This window comes from Gorilla gorilla, chromosome 6 (assembly GCF_029281585.2).
Source record: "Gorilla gorilla gorilla isolate KB3781 chromosome 6, NHGRI_mGorGor1-v2.1_pri, whole genome shotgun sequence".
NCBI lineage: Eukaryota > Metazoa > Chordata > Mammalia > Primates > Hominidae > Gorilla > Gorilla gorilla.
Window position 1 is genome coordinate 113,301,856 of NC_073230.2, and position 18,423 is coordinate 113,320,278.

Here is an 18,423-nt window from a genome sequence, read left to right on the forward strand (position 1 = left end):
AATATATTTTACATTTGTGTGTATGGCTTGCGTGTGTGTGTGTGTGTGTGTGTGTGTGGTTTACAAAATCATACTAAAACAACCATTTGTGTACCTGCTACCCACTCCCCTGATTACATCCCCTCTCACCTAGAAGTAGCCACTTTCTTGAGTCTTGAGTTTTGTGTTATTATCTTATATTTTCTTACAGTTTTATCAGTGATGTACACATTCCTGGGTAGCATATTGTTTAATTTTGTCTGTTTCTGTTTTTAAATGAAATGCTTTTAATACTTCACCATTTAGAATGACATATACTGTAGATTTTTATTTTTGCAAATACTATTTAGATTAAAGGAGCTCCCTTATATTCCTACACTAAGTTTTTAAATTGTGAATGTAAGTTGAATTTTATTGAATGCATTTCCTGCATCTATTGAAATGATCAAATTACTTTTCCAAAGTAATATATATTTATAAGATAATTATAATACTGGATTTTCTAATGTTGAAGTAATCGTGCATTTAAAAAATGAAGCCAACTTTGCCATACATCATGCGACTTGATGCTAATATTTTATTTATTATTTTTAATTTTTTTATTTCAATAGCTTTTGGGGTACAAATGGTTGTTGGTAACCTGGATGAATGGTATAGTGGTGAAAGCTGAGATTTTAGTGCACCTATAGCCCGAGTTGTATACATTGTGCTCAATATGTAGCTTTTAAATCCCCAATCCCACTTCCACCCTTCCCCTTCTGAATCTCCAAAGACCATCATATCACTCTGTTTGCCTTTGCGTACCTATAGCTTAGCTCCCACTTAAAAGTGAAAACATACGGCATTTGGTTTTCCATTTCTGAGTTACTTCACTTAGAATAATGGCCTCCAGCTTCATCCAAGTTGCTGCAAAAGACATTATTTCATTCTTTTTTATGGCTGAATAGTATTCCATGCTGTATGTATATATGCCACATTTTCTTTAGCCACACATTAATTGATAGGCACTTAGGTTGGTTCCATAGCTTTGCAGCTGTGAATTGTGCTACAATAAACATATGCATGCAAGTGCCTTTTTGATATAATGACTTATTTTCCTTTGGGTAGCTACCCAGTAATGGGTTTGCTGGATCAAATGGTAGATCTACTTTATGATTTTTTGAAGTATTTTCATGAGTAAAATTGGTCTTTTTTTGTTTCATTTGTCACACTGTCTTTACCTAGTTTGGATAAGAGGGTTATATAAGATTCATAAAAGTTGAGAACTCTCTCTCTTTTTGTGTCTTTGAGAAAAAAATTTGTGTGTGAATCAAATGATCTGTTTTTGGAATGTTTAATAGAGTTATCTCATAAAACTGAGCCTGGTGTTTCTTTATGGAAGGATTTTTATACTACTATTACATTTCTTTAATTGTTATAGAATCATCTAGGCTTTTTATTTCATCTTGAGTCAGTTTGTAAACATATATTTTCCTAAGAATTTGTCTAATTATTTTATCTAAATTTTCAAATGTGTTGGCATAAAGCTGCTCCTAATATATTCACATAATAGTGTAAGGGTTGCTTGTGTATTCTCTATTTTCTTTAACTCAATTTTGCCAAAGTTTTGTTATTGTCTTTTTAAAAGAACCAGTTTTAACTTTGTTGATTTTCTCCACTACATTCTTCTGTCCTATAGCATTCATTTTTGCTTTTTAAAATCTTTCCTTTCTTCTATTTTCTTTGGGTTTAGTCTCTTGTTCTTTTTCTAACTTTTTAATTTGGTTACCAAGTTTGTTAATTTTTTAGTCACTACAACTTTTATGGGAAAATGACTTGTTTATCTATGCTGAGATTTTTGAAAAGGGTATTATTGTAAGTTTTGAGCAGGAATTGCCTGCAACCATTATAAGCATCATATAAAATAACAAAATTCTATGTTTATTATAAAAAGCTCAAGTTACTTGTTAAAATATTTACAAATATTTCAATGGCATGGTTTTACAAATTACATATACTTGATATTGAAGCTATATTCAATATATTTTTAATATTTAGTACTTTATATTCATTTTTTTCTGATGTTATGTGACATAAACATAATAAGTGGTTTTACAAAGTTACATTTAGCATAATAGATGATGCTCCCAGATATCTTCCCATTTATTCTAGCAATTGCTATTGTACTAGTATCATTTTCTATGATATGAAAAAGATGAGAAAAAACTCTTTACCACTAGTGGTCAGTTGATGCCCCCATGGTTAATGTCAGCTTTAGTGCTCCATTACATCTTTGGATTTTTGCTTTGTCTTTTTTCTTACTTCTAATATTGTCTTACTTTACTATAAGCTCAGTCTTGCATGCTTTTAAAAGTTTTGAATTTTTATTCCTTCTTTTTTTTTTTTCTTAGAGTCTCTCTCTGTTGCCCAGGCTGGAGTGCAGTGGTGTGATCTTGGCTCACTGCAACCTCTGCCTCCCAGGTTCAAGCAATTCTTCTGTCTCAGCCTCCTGAGTAGCTGAGGCTACAGGCATGTGCTACCATGCCTGGCTAATTTTTGTATTTTTAGTAGAGATGGGGTTTTGGCATGTTGGCCAGGCTGGTCTCAAACTCCCAACCTCAAGTGATCCACCCACCTTGGCCTCCCAAAGTGTTATTCCATATTTTTAAGTGTTCTAGTTATCAGGGGTTTTTTTTTTTTTTTGGTCATCTGTTCTGCTGTATTGTCCAAAATGTAAGTCCCGTGGATAATATTCTATTGCCTTTGCTTAGCTGTGTGGCCACATGAACTCCAAACATCAAAGTACCAAGTCACCACTTTGTGCCATTGCTCAATGGGGAACAGGATGGGAGAAATGGACACGGATGCATGCAAAGTAATTGTAGTTTCTGAAATGACTACTCAAAACTCATGAATCTCTCATACTGGGTTAGCATCATGTTTTTCTGAGATAAACTATATTAGGAGCAAAGGCATGAAGGTCTCCACTTCCAGTGACATACGTATGTAGTGTAGTAGATTTCTCTTAGTTCTCCTATAAAAATAAAAATACCAAATGAAATAATAGTAATAATGTAATTGGATTCTCACTCCTCCTGTTCTTCTTTCACTCATTCATTTATCCTTCCCTATTGCATTTCTTTTACATGTATTAGAGGAGATATGAAGACTAACACACTTTCTAATGTTGAGGATCTCTTCGGGATTAGTTTTCTTCATAAGATTGGAAATAATTTTGCATTACCAGGAAGAAAAATGTGGCGGCCATTATACCATACTAGATAAGTGCATAAATTCCAAAGCCAGAACATCTGGGTTTGTGTGGTGGATACTTCTTTTACAGGGTAATTGTATGACCTTGGACCAGTTCCTTAGCCTATCTGTGCCTCAGTTTCCTAATCTGTAAAATGAGGATTAAAAATAGTACCTATCTCAGATCTGGTACACAGAAAACATTGATAAATATTAGGTATTAGTATCACCATCGCCATTGTCTTATCACTGTAGAAAGGCAATCCCAGAAAGAACAAGAAGTATAAAGGACTTGGTAGATTGCTCTTCTATAAAAACTCCAGGTGACCTCACTGTTTTACTTCTTTTTTAATCTAGAAAAAAAAAATCATGCACATTTTGGTGTTGCCAAGCCATTGCTACTCCATTATTTATTGAGTAAGTTCAGTCCTTTCCATACTAGGCCTTTCTAGGGATTTGGTAATAGTGAGGGGAGAACAGAACAAGGTGTGAAACTTTCCAGGGCTGGGTCCTCTTTTCACCCTCTTTTTGGAGTTAGGGATTGGGGCGCTGCAGAATGATATCATTGAGGCTCAGGCGAAGGGTTGCAAGGAGCTGTAATGGCTCCTTGTAGCCTTTTTGCTAGAAGCTTCCTAAGGACAGGGACCATGGCTGTTTTACTCACTATTGTAGTTTAGTGCCTAGGTTGCTTGTTATTGAAAGTTTGCCTTCTTTTCTAGCTGGGTACAATGGCTCATGCCTGTAATCCCTTGGGAGGCCAAGGCGGGTGGATCACCTGAGGTCAGAAGTTCAAGACCAGCCTGGCCAACATGGCAAAACCCCATCTCTACTACAAATACAAAAATTAGTTGGGTGTGGTGGCATGCCCCTGTAATCCCAGTTACTGGGGAGGCTGAGGCAGGAGAATCGCTTGAACCCGGGAGGCAGAGGTTGCAGTGAGCCGAGATCTCCCATTGCACTCTAGCCTGGGTGACAGAGCCAGACTCTGTCTTAAAAAAAAAAAAAAAAACAAAAAACTTTGCCTTGTTTTCTAATACACAAAACTGATGTCACAATCCAAAGCTTTCTATTAGAAACTGATATAAAGACAATTTCTCAGCTCTTTATAGAGAAAGGGTTAACACACTGATTTTTCCCACAGAGTCAGTGCAATGGGAGATCGTATCATTTCTGTATGATCTAAGCTCTATTTAAGAAAACAGATTTGGCTGGGCGCAGTGGCTCACGCCTGTAATCCCAGAACTTTGGAAGACCGAGGCGTGTGGATCACGAGGTCAAGAGATGGAGACCACCCTGGCCAACGTGGTGAAACCTCCTCTCTACTAAAAATACAAAAATTAGCTGGGCATGGTGGTGCGTGCCTGTAATTACAGCTATTGGAGGCTGAGGCAGGAGAATCACTTGAACCCGGGAGGCGGAGCTTGCAGTGAGCCGAGATCTCGTACTACTGCACTCCAGCCTGGCGACAGAGCGAGACTCCGTCTCAAAAAAAGAACGCAGATTCAATTTTTATTTCAAGATTAAAAATGATGAACTATGAAACAAACTTGTTTATGTTTTAACATCTTGTGTATATAAATATGGAATGACACATATTCTAAATGGCTTACCTTGACTAGGAAAATTTGGCACTGAAAAAAAGATATTCTGTTAAAATCAGATATGTGGGTCCTATGGTTTGTAATATTTGACCTTAACACAAAGAAGAAAAACATTATAGAGCCAAGTAAACACTAACACATTTGAGAATAAACCTTGTTTTTAAACAGATTGTTTTCCAAAAGAAATTCTTTTTGTTCTCAGGCTTCAGGGTAGCAACTATAAAATCCGAAAGTTGAGCAAGGTGGGAAGATCTAGAAGACAAAAGAAAAAGAGAAAAAGGCACTGCAGTATAATTCAAGGCGCTAAACAGATGAGACTGGCACGCGTCAGAAGCAGCAGTGACCTTGTGCGCTTCTTACCATCCCTGCTCCATTTAGACATTTATACAATGGTTGCAAGAGGAAGGCTGATCAGGCAAAGTCTAATTGGGGAGCTGAAGAACCTCTTTATTCTCCTTGTCCTCCTTCTACCACTCTTCTCCTTTTTCTCCTTTGCCTCCTCCTTTTCCTTCTATCCTCCTCCCTCTCTTCTCCTCCTTCTCTTCTTCACAAATCTGGCTTGAAGTTAAAACCCTCTGGGAAGACAAAAACACAAGACATTTATAAATGAAAAAAGAAAAACCTATGTAGGTAGAGAAAGAACATTTTACTTAGAAGCTAACAAAAAGACAATATGAAATAATAAAAAAATTAATTCAAGTCTCCTTCAAAATATAGCAGCATCAATTTGCTGCTTTGCAGAGCAATAATAAAGTGGTGTCCTAAGAGATATTAATAATTTTTTTCTTATAAAATAATTGCCTTACCTTTTCCACTGTTGTGAAGTTTCTTTCTTTTCTTTTTAATAAACCCCAAGAAATAAGAAAAATGTAGAAAATCTTGAGTGCAGTTGTAGAGTAGATATTGAAAGCTAGAGAAAAGTGTTGGGAAATGAATTATTCTGTATAATAAACCCCAGACATACAAGGGAGCCCTTTTATGATATTGCTCAGATACATTGTTCACAAGGTTTCTTTAAGAAGATGCCTTTGATTTTGAAATGACTTTGTGATGTCTGGCTGCTATGGTAACTGCTATTTTATTAAAAAGTAGCATTTATAGCATTAGGAGAAATACCTAATGTAGATGACAGGTTGATGGGTGCATCAAACCACCATAGCACGTGTATACCTGTGTAACAAACCTGCACGTTCTGCACGTGTATCCCAGAACTTAAAGTATAATTTTAAAAAAGTAACATTTATAATCAACTAAAATTTCTAACTTTTTGACATGCTATTCTAGAGTTCCGTTACATTTACCCCACTTTCCAACTCATCACATAATTTGCTATAAGCTTACTTTTTGGAAATGCCTTTGTTTCCCTATTTTTTAATATGTTAGATTGGTATCATTGTCATATTTGAGTAAAGATTTAGTGTTATTGCGAAGCTAGTTCCTTTTGCCCACAATAGTGCCATTTGCTGAGAGCTTTCCTTATACCAAGTACTATTCTGGTGCTCTACGTATTATCTCATTTAATCCTTACAACAATAATATGAGGTGTATTATTATTATTATTCCCATTTAACTGACAAGGAAATGGAGGCACAGAGAGATTAGGAAATATTGCCCAGGATCATACAGCTACAACTATCCAGTATAGTAGCCTGTCACCACATGTGGCTATTTAAATTTAAATTTAAATTTAAATGAAATGAAATTAAAAGTTCACCTTCTTAGTTACACTAGCCACACTTCAAATTCTCAATTAGTCTGTGGGATGAGTTGCTACTGTATTAGGGAGTGTAGAACAGAATGTCTCTATCATTGTAGCAAGTTCTATTGGACAGAACCGTCAGAGAAGCAATGAAGCCAGTCTTAAACCTAGCGGATTTGGTGGTTTCAAAGTCCAGACTTGTAACTACTGCACTCAACTGTCTTTTTCTCCCTTCCATAAGAAATAAAGGGACTAGTATAGAGAGTCTATGAGTTGATGTTAACCAGAGATGGATAAAGGGCAAGACTGATGAATAGAGACTGAATGGAAGATTCATTTATTCATTCCACAAATATTTATTGAGCCCTTGCAGAGTGATGGGCTGTTCTAGATGCTGTTGAAACAGCAGTGAACCAAACAGATGGGTTCTGTGACCTCACAAAGCTTATGTTCCGCTGGGGACTGGCAGACACAAACAAGTAATTAAATATATAATCTATCAGGTGATCATAAATACTATGGAAGAGTGGGTGATAGGGAGTGCTGATGGAAAGGTCTCTTTGGCCGAGCACAATGGCTCTCACCTGTAATCCCAGCACTTTGGGAGGCCGAGGTGGGTGGATCCCCTGAGGTCAGAAATTCGAGACCAGCCTGGCCAACATGGTGAAACCCCGTCTATACTAAAAATACAAACATTAGCTGAGAGTGGTGGCTCACGCCTGTAATCCCAGCTACTCAGGAGGCTGAGGCAGGAGAATTGCTTGAACCTGGGAGGCAGAGGTTTCAGTGAGCTGAGATTATGCCACTGCACTCCAGCCTGGGCAACAGAGCAAGACTCCCTCTAAAAAAAAAAAAAAGGAAAGAAAAGGTCTCTTCGACAAGACACCATTTAAGAAGAGACTTGAGAGAAGAAAGTGAGAGAGGAGAATTCCAGGCAATGGGAAGGGAATGTGCAGAGGCCCCAAAGCAGAGATCAATGAGTCCAGTTAACGTGGTTAGTACCATGTAAATTGGCAGCCATCCAGAGAAATCCCTTCTCTTCCAGATCATCACACCTTATCTATTTAGGCTTCTTCACCTTGAGTCTGATGTCACCTTTCTTCCCTGGTTCTATTACATCTGCTTTTGAGTCAGTAGAGCCCATTTCACTTCTCTGATAAAATACATATTTTTTAGTTTGCAAACTTTGGAACACAAAGCAAATCTTAGCACTCTTCTGTGATTAACCTTGACTTCAAGGGATTGCAGGATCATATTGTTTGAAAAGTTTTTCTACTTTTCATGGGCTCCTTCCTCCAATAAACAGAAACTAGCCTCCTAGACCAGAAGTCACTATATGTAAAACCAGGCTGATAAAATTATTTTCAGGAGAAAATTAAGATGGAAGGAGACTAAATCATAGTTTAAAATTTTACTTCTAGACTCAAGTAATAGCCTTATAAGTTTCATTTTTTATTGTTAATAGTTTGGCCAAACATAGAAAACAAATCCTAAGTGTTTGAGCGAATTTACAATTTTCAAGGTGGCAACACATTGACATTCTATAAGGATAAATTCAACCTCTCATATGCCAAGTATTAGGAAAGATTTTATTCTTATACCTAGGAATTTCCATGGCACCCTCCTGTCCTGACCATCATCTGTGCTTCTCTTGGTCTCTACATCCTGTTACATCGAAGCCCATCCCTGTTTTTCTCTGTTAAGACCTAATACAACTAGGCCAGGGGCAGTGGCTTATGCCTGTAACCCCAAAGCTTTGGGAGGTCATAGCGGGAGGATTGCTTGAGGCCAGAAGTTTGAAACCAACCCAGGCAACATAACGAGACCCATCTCTACAAAAAAATAAAAATAAAAAATTAGCTGAGCTGGGGCAGGAGGATCCTTTGAGCTCAGAATTTGGAGGCTGTAGTGAGCTATGATTTCACCACCGCACTCCAGCTTGGACCTCAGAGCGAGGCCCTGTATAAAAAAAAAAAAATCTCATACAACTATATCATTATTCCCTTCTGTAAATTGCAAAAAGAAAATAATATATGTAAATTATTACTATTATATTTATATTGTAAGCATAGAAAATGAATAATATATGTAAATTATTACCATTACATTTATATTTTAAGCATTTTACATATAAAGTACTTTTACATGTAAAATTCTTAGAATACTACCAAGTATATAATAAGAACTTCATAAATATTAGCTATTTTCATTATTATTCTCAGCACTCTAACCACTTTCTCCGCTTTATTAAAGCAGGTCTTTAATAGATGCCTTTAATAGATGCCTCAAGGCATCCAATCTACCTTCCTGCAGCCGCCTGTATCTTCCAGCCCCAACCCTGTGTCCTACACAGCTCATGTACAATGCATGTCCTCTTTGATGAGCACTGCTTCTCCTCATCTTCCTAATGTACCCTGCAAATTGGAATTCCTGACTCTGAATCCTGTAGTAGGCACTATTGAGACTTCACCTGTTTACCACGAGCATTTTGTAGTCTAAAGGAAAGATCTCAACGCAGAGAACAATAAGTCTGTTTCTCCAGGGGTGGAGGTTTCTCCACACTTTTCTTTCAGTGTAGGGCAGTTCATGTGACCTCACTTCCACATCTCCAGCCAAGGGTTCTGGGTTCCATGGATGTGGGCAGGATCCAGGTATAACCATGAGTTCCTGGCTACTCTTTCAGTAACAGTTGGGGCTTCCCAACTCCATTTAAAAACAGTCTAGAAAAACTCGAAAGTTGGCAGCTGAGATTGAGTGAGTTTCCAAGTGCATTGGGTTGGTGCCTGATTTCAGTGGGGAGCCTGTAAGGGCTACCCAGAAAGGCGATTATCCCTCTGCAGTTCTGGATGCCTCCCAGAGGCTCCAAAGGGGTTAAAATTTACTGGTTTTTGTTTGCAATGTATGTATAAGGAAGCACTAAAGCCCCGACATGTTCATGAAACCAGACATTTTATTCATTTTATACTACAAATGAACAACAACAACAAAAAAGCCAGCATATCATGAACCAGACAATGGAGAAGTGTAAGATATTTGGCAGTTTTTAATGTTGGGGAAATTCACATATTAAAACTACCTGTGCTTATAGGCAACTGCATGGAACAGAAGTAAATTAGGGTACACCATGTTGCTGAGGTGTGATGTCAGATGAGACCACATGAGGATGGTAAGGTATCCGAGGGACCACAATTTTCTCAAAATTTCTTAACATTCTGTCACTGAATCACATTAGTCTTTTTATATTTATATTTCCTCAGGCCTTGGTTTGGGACTGTGTTCCTGAAAGACACAATGATAAATTACTCGTTTGTATATAAATAAAGGCAGCGGATTCTGGATGGAAGAAGTGTTTGCAGAGTGAAAGTAATTCCTGGAAGATAAAGGGTAATTCTGAATTATGGCACCTTATTTTCTTCATCCATGCCCTGTTAACCTGAAGTTAAATAAGCTATGAGCATTAGTGCCTAATAGGGCGGGAAGAATGTGCTTCAAACTGGTGAGCAGAACCTGCATAAACTCCAAGTGATATTAGCCATTTCTGTTTAAGGAGCCTTGGAATATACCAGTGTAGTTCTGGGCACTTTATATACAGTGCCTTTGATTTTCTTGACCCTCCTTCAGTGTTGATTTTGTTATTTGCTGATGATGTAGCTAAAGCTCAGAAAGTTATGTGACTTGTCCAGAGCCACCTACCTGGTAAGTGGAAAAGCAAGGTTCAATTCCATGTCTCTCTCTTCCTTTATATATATATTTTTAGTTAGTCCCTTTTATTCTTATTTCCTCATTTCCCACTCTCCTTGGCTTCCTCACCCACTGACAAACCATTATAATAAGTCTGATATGTATCCTTTTGTTTGTATGGATTCTTGTAAAAAAAAAAACTCTCTTGTGTTCCTCCATTTTTAATTTCAGTAAATGGTATTCTGCTATAGATTTATTTCTCTTGTTGTTATCCATTTGTTTATTTTTAAACTGTTTCCACGCAGTGCTAGGTTTTGAAGCTCCACCCACGTGGCTGTATGCACCTCTGGCTCGTTATTGCTGACGACTGCACAGTACTCCAGAGTTGCGTCCACCACGTTTCTGCCCTGTCCATTGCCCTGGCAACAGATGCCCAGATTGCCCCTAGATTTCTACCACACCAGACAACTGGGAAGTGGACATCTTGTACACATTCTCTGATGAGCCTAGGTGGGATTGTTTGGGAATTGCTGGACCATAGGGCACACATATGCTAACTTGGAGCACTTTGGGCCAGTTTGTTGCTCTCCAGCCTGGCTGCTCCAGCCCCCACACATCTGCCGGCAGTGCAGAGCAGTCTTGCATCCCCTCATCCCCACTGGCACTTCCAGTTTTCTCATTTTTCTAATTTTGGCCAGTCTGATTGTATAAAGTGATATTTCATTGTTTTAATTTACATTTGTCTAAATTATTAACGACTTTGAAAATTATCTCTTCATATGCTTGTTAGTTGAACTTTTTCTACTGCTACCCTATTGTCCAGTTCAGGAGATGAAGGTCATGGTCAGGACCCTGACCATCTCTCTAGACTAGCATTGTTCATCTAAAATATTATGCCACCCACATATGTAATTGCACAATTTCTAGTAGGCACATTATAAAAAGGTGAAAGGAGATGAGTGAAATCAATTTCAATAATATATCTTAATATATCTAAAATACAGTAATTTCTACATATAGTCAATATAAAAATTATTAGTGAAATATTGTATATTCTTTTTCTTTTTGTACTGTCTTTTAAATCCTGTGTTTATTTAACAATGGAAGCAAATCTCAATTTGGATGCTAAATTTTCAGTGGTCAAATTGAAATATAGTCACTTTATGCAAGTGAATTTTTGTTTAACCAAAAAATATTTTACACTGCTTATAAAATTTTGGATATGCCTGATTATTAGAAAGCTCTTCCTGTATTGGGCCAAATAGTACTGCTTTCCATGACCACATATAAAATGTGTAATTCGTCTTCGAGAGAACATCCAAATGAGCCTTGGATTATTGCTCTTGGGTTTTTCTTTCCCCACAACATCTCCTTTTCTCAGTTGTCAATATCCCCAATACCCCCAGTGGTACCTTACATGACATAATTCCTTCGCTTTATCACAGTGGGCCCTTGGGTTGTATGCATTTCAGATTGTCTGTACCTCTCCTGAGACATCACACTTGGACCAGCATGGTTCTCTAGATGTAGTCCATGGATGGGGTGGTGCCCAGATGAATTTTAGTCCCCTGTGACCCAGACACTCTGCTACAGCCAGAGTAACTTGAAACTAAATTTTCATTTAGCAATCACATTAGGACTTAGTGAACAATTGCTTGTTGTCTGTTTATTCACCTATTGCCGTTTTTCAAGCACCCACTATATGTTTAGTGTATCTGTTAAACTATAGCTTAGACGTGGCCTTCTACTCACTACAGTTTCTAAGTAAGGAGAATCAACCTTAGAAAAATAAAATTCTTTTTAACAAATAGTTGGTTGCCCTCCATTGTAGCTCCCCCAAAAAGCCTTCCACAGACTCATTCTCAAAAGCAAGTGTCGCATGTTTAAAAAATTGGACCGGGACCTGAAACTACATAGCGGCAAAGGCTCTTCCTCCACTGGCATCTATCCAGGATGAATTAGTAAAAATCTTTAAATCTGTTGTCAGTCTGACATAAGGATTAGTTAATGTATTTTATGCAAAGGCAACGCCAGCACAGATTCTCATTTTAATAAGAAATATATGATATAGAAAGATAAATTTTCATCTTTATATCATTGATATAGTACATTATACAGATGTACCTAATTAAGAGATAATGATATGTAATATGGTAGGCATTAATAACAAAGACAGTGTGGAAGATTGTAGGACAAACCATCAGTGAAATGATTGTATTAGGATATAGCTTTTGTAATAGAAGAAAACATGCTGTAATGAAGGCATGAAAAATACAGTTGTTTACAGTCACTTTTCCAGGTTTGGTCACTGTTCAGTCCAGGGTAGGTGATGAGAAAGAACAGAATGCAGACTCCAGACAAGAAGGAGAGTAGAGTAGATAAAAGAACCTCCTTTCTTGTTTCCTGTACTCCTTCCTGTTGATTACAGGCTGCCTCTGACCATACACCCAAAGAAAGGGGTAACAACTTTAACCCTTAACTTAGGTGAGGACCAGTTTGAGAAACACTTGATAGTAAGGAATAATCAAGGGCATGGAAAGATAAATGGCCTGGAGTCATCCTTTCCTGACTCTTCCAAATCTCTCCATTTTTGTCATTGTCAGAAGTAGTTTCATTTGGACCATGGCAGCTACAGTGTGCAAGTATTTTTCCTTTACCTTTAATCCATCTTGGAGCAGGGGGAGTAGGTGGAGGTTGGGGATCACAGAACAAATGAAAAAAAGAAAAACCCACATCTGACCCAAGAAGACTGAAGATGGACTCTCTGACTCCTATTTGTCTCCAGACTCCTAGGACTAATTCAGTTCAGCAAACAGTCTACCAAAATACACTGTGCTAGTCACTATAGGATCCCAAAGACAAGAGATATGTCACTCCCACAGTCTAGTGGGGAGGAAATGGCACCAACACACAGATAATGAGAATCAAGGGTAGAATGTGCTAAATGGTCTAAGGGGCCCATAACCCCTGGCCCATGGACTGGTACTGGTCATGGCTTGTTAGGAACCCAGCCACACAGCAGGAGGTGAGCAGCGGGCTAGCGAGCACTACTGCCTGAGCCAAAAAGGTTGGAGACCTCTGGCCTAAGAGAAACAGAGTGTTGTAGAAGCTTAAAAGGCAAAAGCCTTCACATTTAATTTGGGGACTTGGGGGAAACTATTGAGTAAATAGTCTATGAGGTAAACCTTAAAGGATGAATAGGATTTTCACAGGTAAAGATGAGCAGGAAAATGCATGCTAGGTTGTTACTCCAGAGGGAAGTGCCAGGTGATATTATGCACACAGAATTCTTCACCCACTGTACCTAAAGAGCTAAGTAGTAAAGACATCCATGTTTTTGCTCTCTGGGTCTCACAGTATCTTGAAGATAACCCAGATTATTCTCAGAGCTAGAGATCACCTTTGCTTCCTTGACAAGTCACGTGCAATTTTGACAGCCAGCTACCAGGTTAACAAATATAAATGTGAACCCAGGATACAGATAGAGTCAGGTCTTTTTCCTCCTCTTAAAGGCAATTAGTAGTTATTGACCTGGGGCTTCTGGGTAAATGATTGTCTAAAACATCCATTTGTAAAGGACATCTTTACAACTCCTTAAGCACTAACTTTCAGGTAGCCAACTTCAGCAGACTAGAAAAATCAGCATATTATGTATTTAAGTCTCTCTTTCCCATCCTGTATCAGTCAGGGTTCAATGAGAGAAACAAAACCAAAAGGAAATAAATATTAAGAGATTTATTCTAAGGAATTGGCTTATACAATAGTGAAGACTGGCTGGCCAAGTCTGAAATCCCTAGGGTAAGCTGTCAGGAAGGGCAGACTGGAACACTCAGGCATGGGCTGAAGCTGCCTCCTGCAGGTGGAATTTCTCCTCTTCCTCCTCCTCCTCCTCCTTCTCCTGCTCCTCCTCCTCCTCCAGCTTCCTCTTTCCTCTTTTTCATCTCAGTTCTGCTCTTAAGGCTTTCCAACTGATTATGGACTTTAATCACATCTACAAAATACCTATATGGCAACAGCTAAATTAGTGTTTGATTGAAAAACTGGGGGGGCTGTACCCTAGTCTATTGACACATAAAATGGACAATCACAAATCCCATAGACAGCCCTGGTATTAGGGTGAGGGAAGGTAATATAAACAATGGGATCAGGCAATTTACAGCAATGGCGGAAGGGAATCCATCAAAGACACAAAAGGCCACATAGCATATGAGTTTATTTATATGAAATATCCAGAAGAGACACATTTACTGTGGATTTGTGGTTGCCAGGACCTGGGGGAGTGGAGACTGACTGCTGAAAGCGTATGAGGTTTCCATCTAGGAAACATGAAAAAGTGTCGGAACTGGTAGTATGGCCGTACAATATTGGGAATGCACTTAATACCATTCAATTGTGCACCTTAAAATGGTTAAAATGTAAATTTTATGCCATGTGTATTATTACTGTGTGTATAAAAAATAATCAGATTTTTATCTGGTCTGACCACAGTGGGCTCGAAATTGAAACATACTTCTCTTTGGGGGTCAGTAGGGTGTAATTTAAAAGTGTCAGTTTCATATGTTTACCTTTGTTTTAGCATGGGATTTACCTGTTTTTGACAAGTGCCAGCCTTAGTTCCCTTACACAGTTGAGATGTAAGTTGTTTTAGCCTGTTGTTCTACATGTACAGCTTATAATGTGAGAGCATAGGCAGGCTTTACTTAGACAACTTGAAAGTGTATTGAGCCATAAAGACAATACAGCATTGGGTGACTTTCACAGAGCCAGTGATGGAGATCTTCAGATACAAGAAGCTTTTGTTTAGAGCATGCTGATTGGGAAGATGATCATAAATCTCTGGCCTGTCAGAAAGAAAACTGAGATTTAGCTAGGTTATTGTACTTGGGTTCCTGGGAATATTTTACTGCCATGGCTCTTTTCTTCTCGATAAATTCTTTTCAGGCTGGATCTTTATTGAGAGCTGTGATGTGTGGATCCTTTCCTCTGTGTATAGCATGAGCTGTTGCTCGATGGATGTCAGCATAATGATCCTTTTGCAATGGTGACAGTTTGGAGAAATGTTTTCCAAATGTGTTGCTACTGACAGACATAGATGAATTTCCAACAAGAGTTATGGATCACCAGGAAAATGGACTCTGACAGTGCCCTGGAGCCAGGGAGTGAAATAGACCTTCCCTTGGATGAGCCTGCGTGGGGCAGATGTGCAGAGACACACAAAGAGGGCCAGCCTGAGAATACCCTTCTATTTATGCCTATGCTTCTTCCTTGTCAACTAGAAATCACACATTGCATATTTATTGCCCTCAATACAGAGATTTCTCCTTGGGAATATTTTCAGCTCTTTTAGAAGCAACATTAAATATTTTGAAGCCACTAAGGAGGAATTTATTTACTGGCATAAGTGGAACATTAGACACCTGATAGAGCCTTCAGAAGGTCCTATGTTAGGCTTCACTTATGTCACTTTACAAGTTAAAAATAAAATTTAAAATTATTATATACTATCATAGATGCGATTGTTAGCTGATTTGGGTCACTGAAAGACATATTTCAGATAAAATTAATTTTTTGAAGTGTCAATGTTCCCATCCTGAATGACTCAATAAATATGTGAAAAACCTAAGTTTAATTTGGTGTGGTCTTTTCCACAAAACTAACTTAGCCAACTCATATATCTTGGCCATTCTTTGACTATTCAGGTTCTTGAGTCCTGCACATAGGAAACCATAAACAGCTTTAACCTTTGTGGGAGAAAGAATTCTACCCAATTCTGTGTCCACAGTCTAGCGGGGAGGAAATGGCACCAACACACAGATGATGAGAATCAAGGGTAGAATGTGCTAAATGGTCTAAGGGGCCCATAACACCTGGGCCCTGGATTTAAAAAGTGGCCAGCACAGTGTTCTTATTGCCATTGCTGGCATGCTCCAGTCAGGCTGGCCTAGCTCTTGGGAACACCTATTGAAAGACAATGATTTATGAGTGTGACATTGTATGCTGGATGTATAAGATGTGCTAAATACTTCATAGACATGGTTTTATTTCTTTCCAATGACAATTTTCTGTATCATGTGTTATAAACTGACACTCAGAAGTTAGTTACTTACCCAAAGTCACACAAATAGTAAGTGGGATAGTTGCTTCAATTGCAGGACAGTCTGATCCTCAAATTCTGACACTTTCCATTGCACCATGGTAACAAGGATTTTCAGCACAGTTATTCCCAGAGCTTGTCACCAGGAAGTGCCATAGCACACTTATACTTTTAAAGGGATGGGGTGGGTGATCCAGGGAAGCCACGCAGTAGGAAGATCTGGGCAATGGCAAGTAATTCACTTGAAGAGCTCCTCTTCTCTCCAAAAACACAGCTCATGCATAACCTGCTCTTTGGAGTCTTGTGTTCCAATGTATCATGTTCCACAGTTAACCTCCCCTGTGCTTGCTGTGCACCTGCTCTTATGTCTGTAGTCATACTTGTCATACTTTATTGTACCTGGCACAGAACTTGCCATAAAGTAAGATCTTAATGAATGCTTAATGAACTGATAAGGTAAATGCATCCAGATAAAGCTCAGAGAATGGGAAGCCAGAGGGAGGAAACTGAGCAGGTGAAGTAGGAGGTTGGGAAAAAGCAAACTGGACTTGAAGAGGAGCCCCAATTCTATGTCTGCCTTATAACAGGTGAGCCAGCCAGCCCCAGAAATATACATGGAGCTTGATGATAAAACACAAGCTTTGTAGTCATTGTATTTTCAGCTTTAGGGAGGTTGATTTCCACAGTGAGTTGGGTTTTTTTTAAAAAGTGCTTCTGTATGTGTGTGTGTGTGTGTGTGTGTGTGTGTGTGTGTGTGTGTGTGTGTATACATTTACATACTTCTTGCCCAGGATGAAAACAAGAAATACTTTGAAGAAAGACTTCAGAGGAGAGTGGAAATAGGGAGATCAACTGCTCTGAAGACTCAAAGATCCCCACTTTGGTCTCTAAGCCAGGGATGGGCCAATGATAGACCATGGGCTAAATTCCTCTTGTGGTCTGTTTTTGTATGATTCTACACGCAAAAGCGGAGCTAAGAATGACTTTTACATTTTTTAATGGCCAAAAAATCAAAAGAAGAATAATTTGTGGCATGTGAAAATGACAAGAAAGTCAAATGTCAGTGTCCATAAATAAAGTTTTATTAGAACCCAGCCATGCTCAGTCACTTGTGTATTGTCTATGGCTGTTTTCACATTACAAGGGCAGAGTTGAGTGGTTGCCACTGAGACTGGATGGCCCACTAAGCCTAAAATATTTATGATCTGGCTTTTTGCAGAAAACGCTTGCCAACGCTTGCTCTAAGCCTTGGTAGCATCATCCCCTTTTAGGGCTGGTGGGAAAATAGAATAACATTGTTTCCATTGTTTCAGGAGCCTTCTAGCAGAGTATATTGATTGTATTTATAGATTCCTATTGATTTTTGTTGTTACTTTAATCTGTGTTTGTGTGAAGGGCCTGGAATAATTGTTGTACATTGTCAAGGTACATTCTAAATAGCATCTGGAAAATCTCTCATGACTGATTTTGGTAAAGAAGCTTTAATTTCTAAATTGCTTTTGAGCTTTTCCGTCTGAAAGTGGGAGCTGAAGGAGAAGCAAGGAATAGGTAAATAGCAGCCTTTGGCCCCACACTACTTTGTGAGCCACCCTTGGGATTAACGAGATAATGTACAGGCAGCATTTTGTGCTTGTCAAGGAAAGGTACTACATAAATATAAGACATCATTATTAGTAACACAGAGGAGGCCTTGAGGAAACGATCTTCATTTCTGACTCACAGAATAATAGATTTCTACAAAAATAAGATCTGATGATTAAATGTATGCTTGTAATGGGGTCAAAGTAGCAAGGGTTTAGGAGCAAGGTAATCTTGGAGTAATGAGAGAGACCACTGTGATTTCAAGATATACAAATCTATCCGGATTAAAAAAGACAGGCAATAATTTTCTGCTCTCTTGACACAATGTAAGATTTGATGCTGCAAGAATAACTGTGATTATTGGTCAGAAATCACTTTGGGATCCACCTCTTTTAAAGGGTTGGCATTACACCACCTGACCAACACTGAGGTTCTCCAGGAACTAGGGGATGTGAATGTGTGATGCAGAAATGCTCCTGGACTTTTCCCTCTTCCCTGCTAGGTCTTCTTCTTCCCATATATGTTCCTGGGTTCTAGTTGGGGGTTCTCCTTAGAGC

The 18,423-nt window shown here is 38.5% G+C and overlaps 1 protein-coding gene and 2 long non-coding RNA genes across 4 annotated transcripts in view; 2 read left to right on the top strand and 1 right to left on the bottom strand.

Moving 5' to 3' along the window:
- LHFPL3 (LHFPL tetraspan subfamily member 3) overlaps positions 1-18,423 on the top strand; it is a 554,202-nt gene that overhangs the window by 15,146 nt on the left and 520,633 nt on the right. The window lies entirely within an intron of this gene.
- On the bottom strand, positions 4,960-6,819 carry LOC129534696 (uncharacterized). The gene is made up of 3 exons (XR_008681372.1): positions 6,526-6,819; positions 5,618-5,721; positions 4,960-5,386 (listed from the first exon to the last, which is right to left on the bottom strand). It is a non-coding gene; the product is annotated as an uncharacterized lncRNA (long non-coding RNA).
- On the top strand, positions 9,597-9,856 carry LOC129534697 (uncharacterized). Its single transcript, XR_008681373.1, has 2 exons — positions 9,597-9,676; positions 9,768-9,856. It is a non-coding gene; the product is annotated as an uncharacterized lncRNA (long non-coding RNA).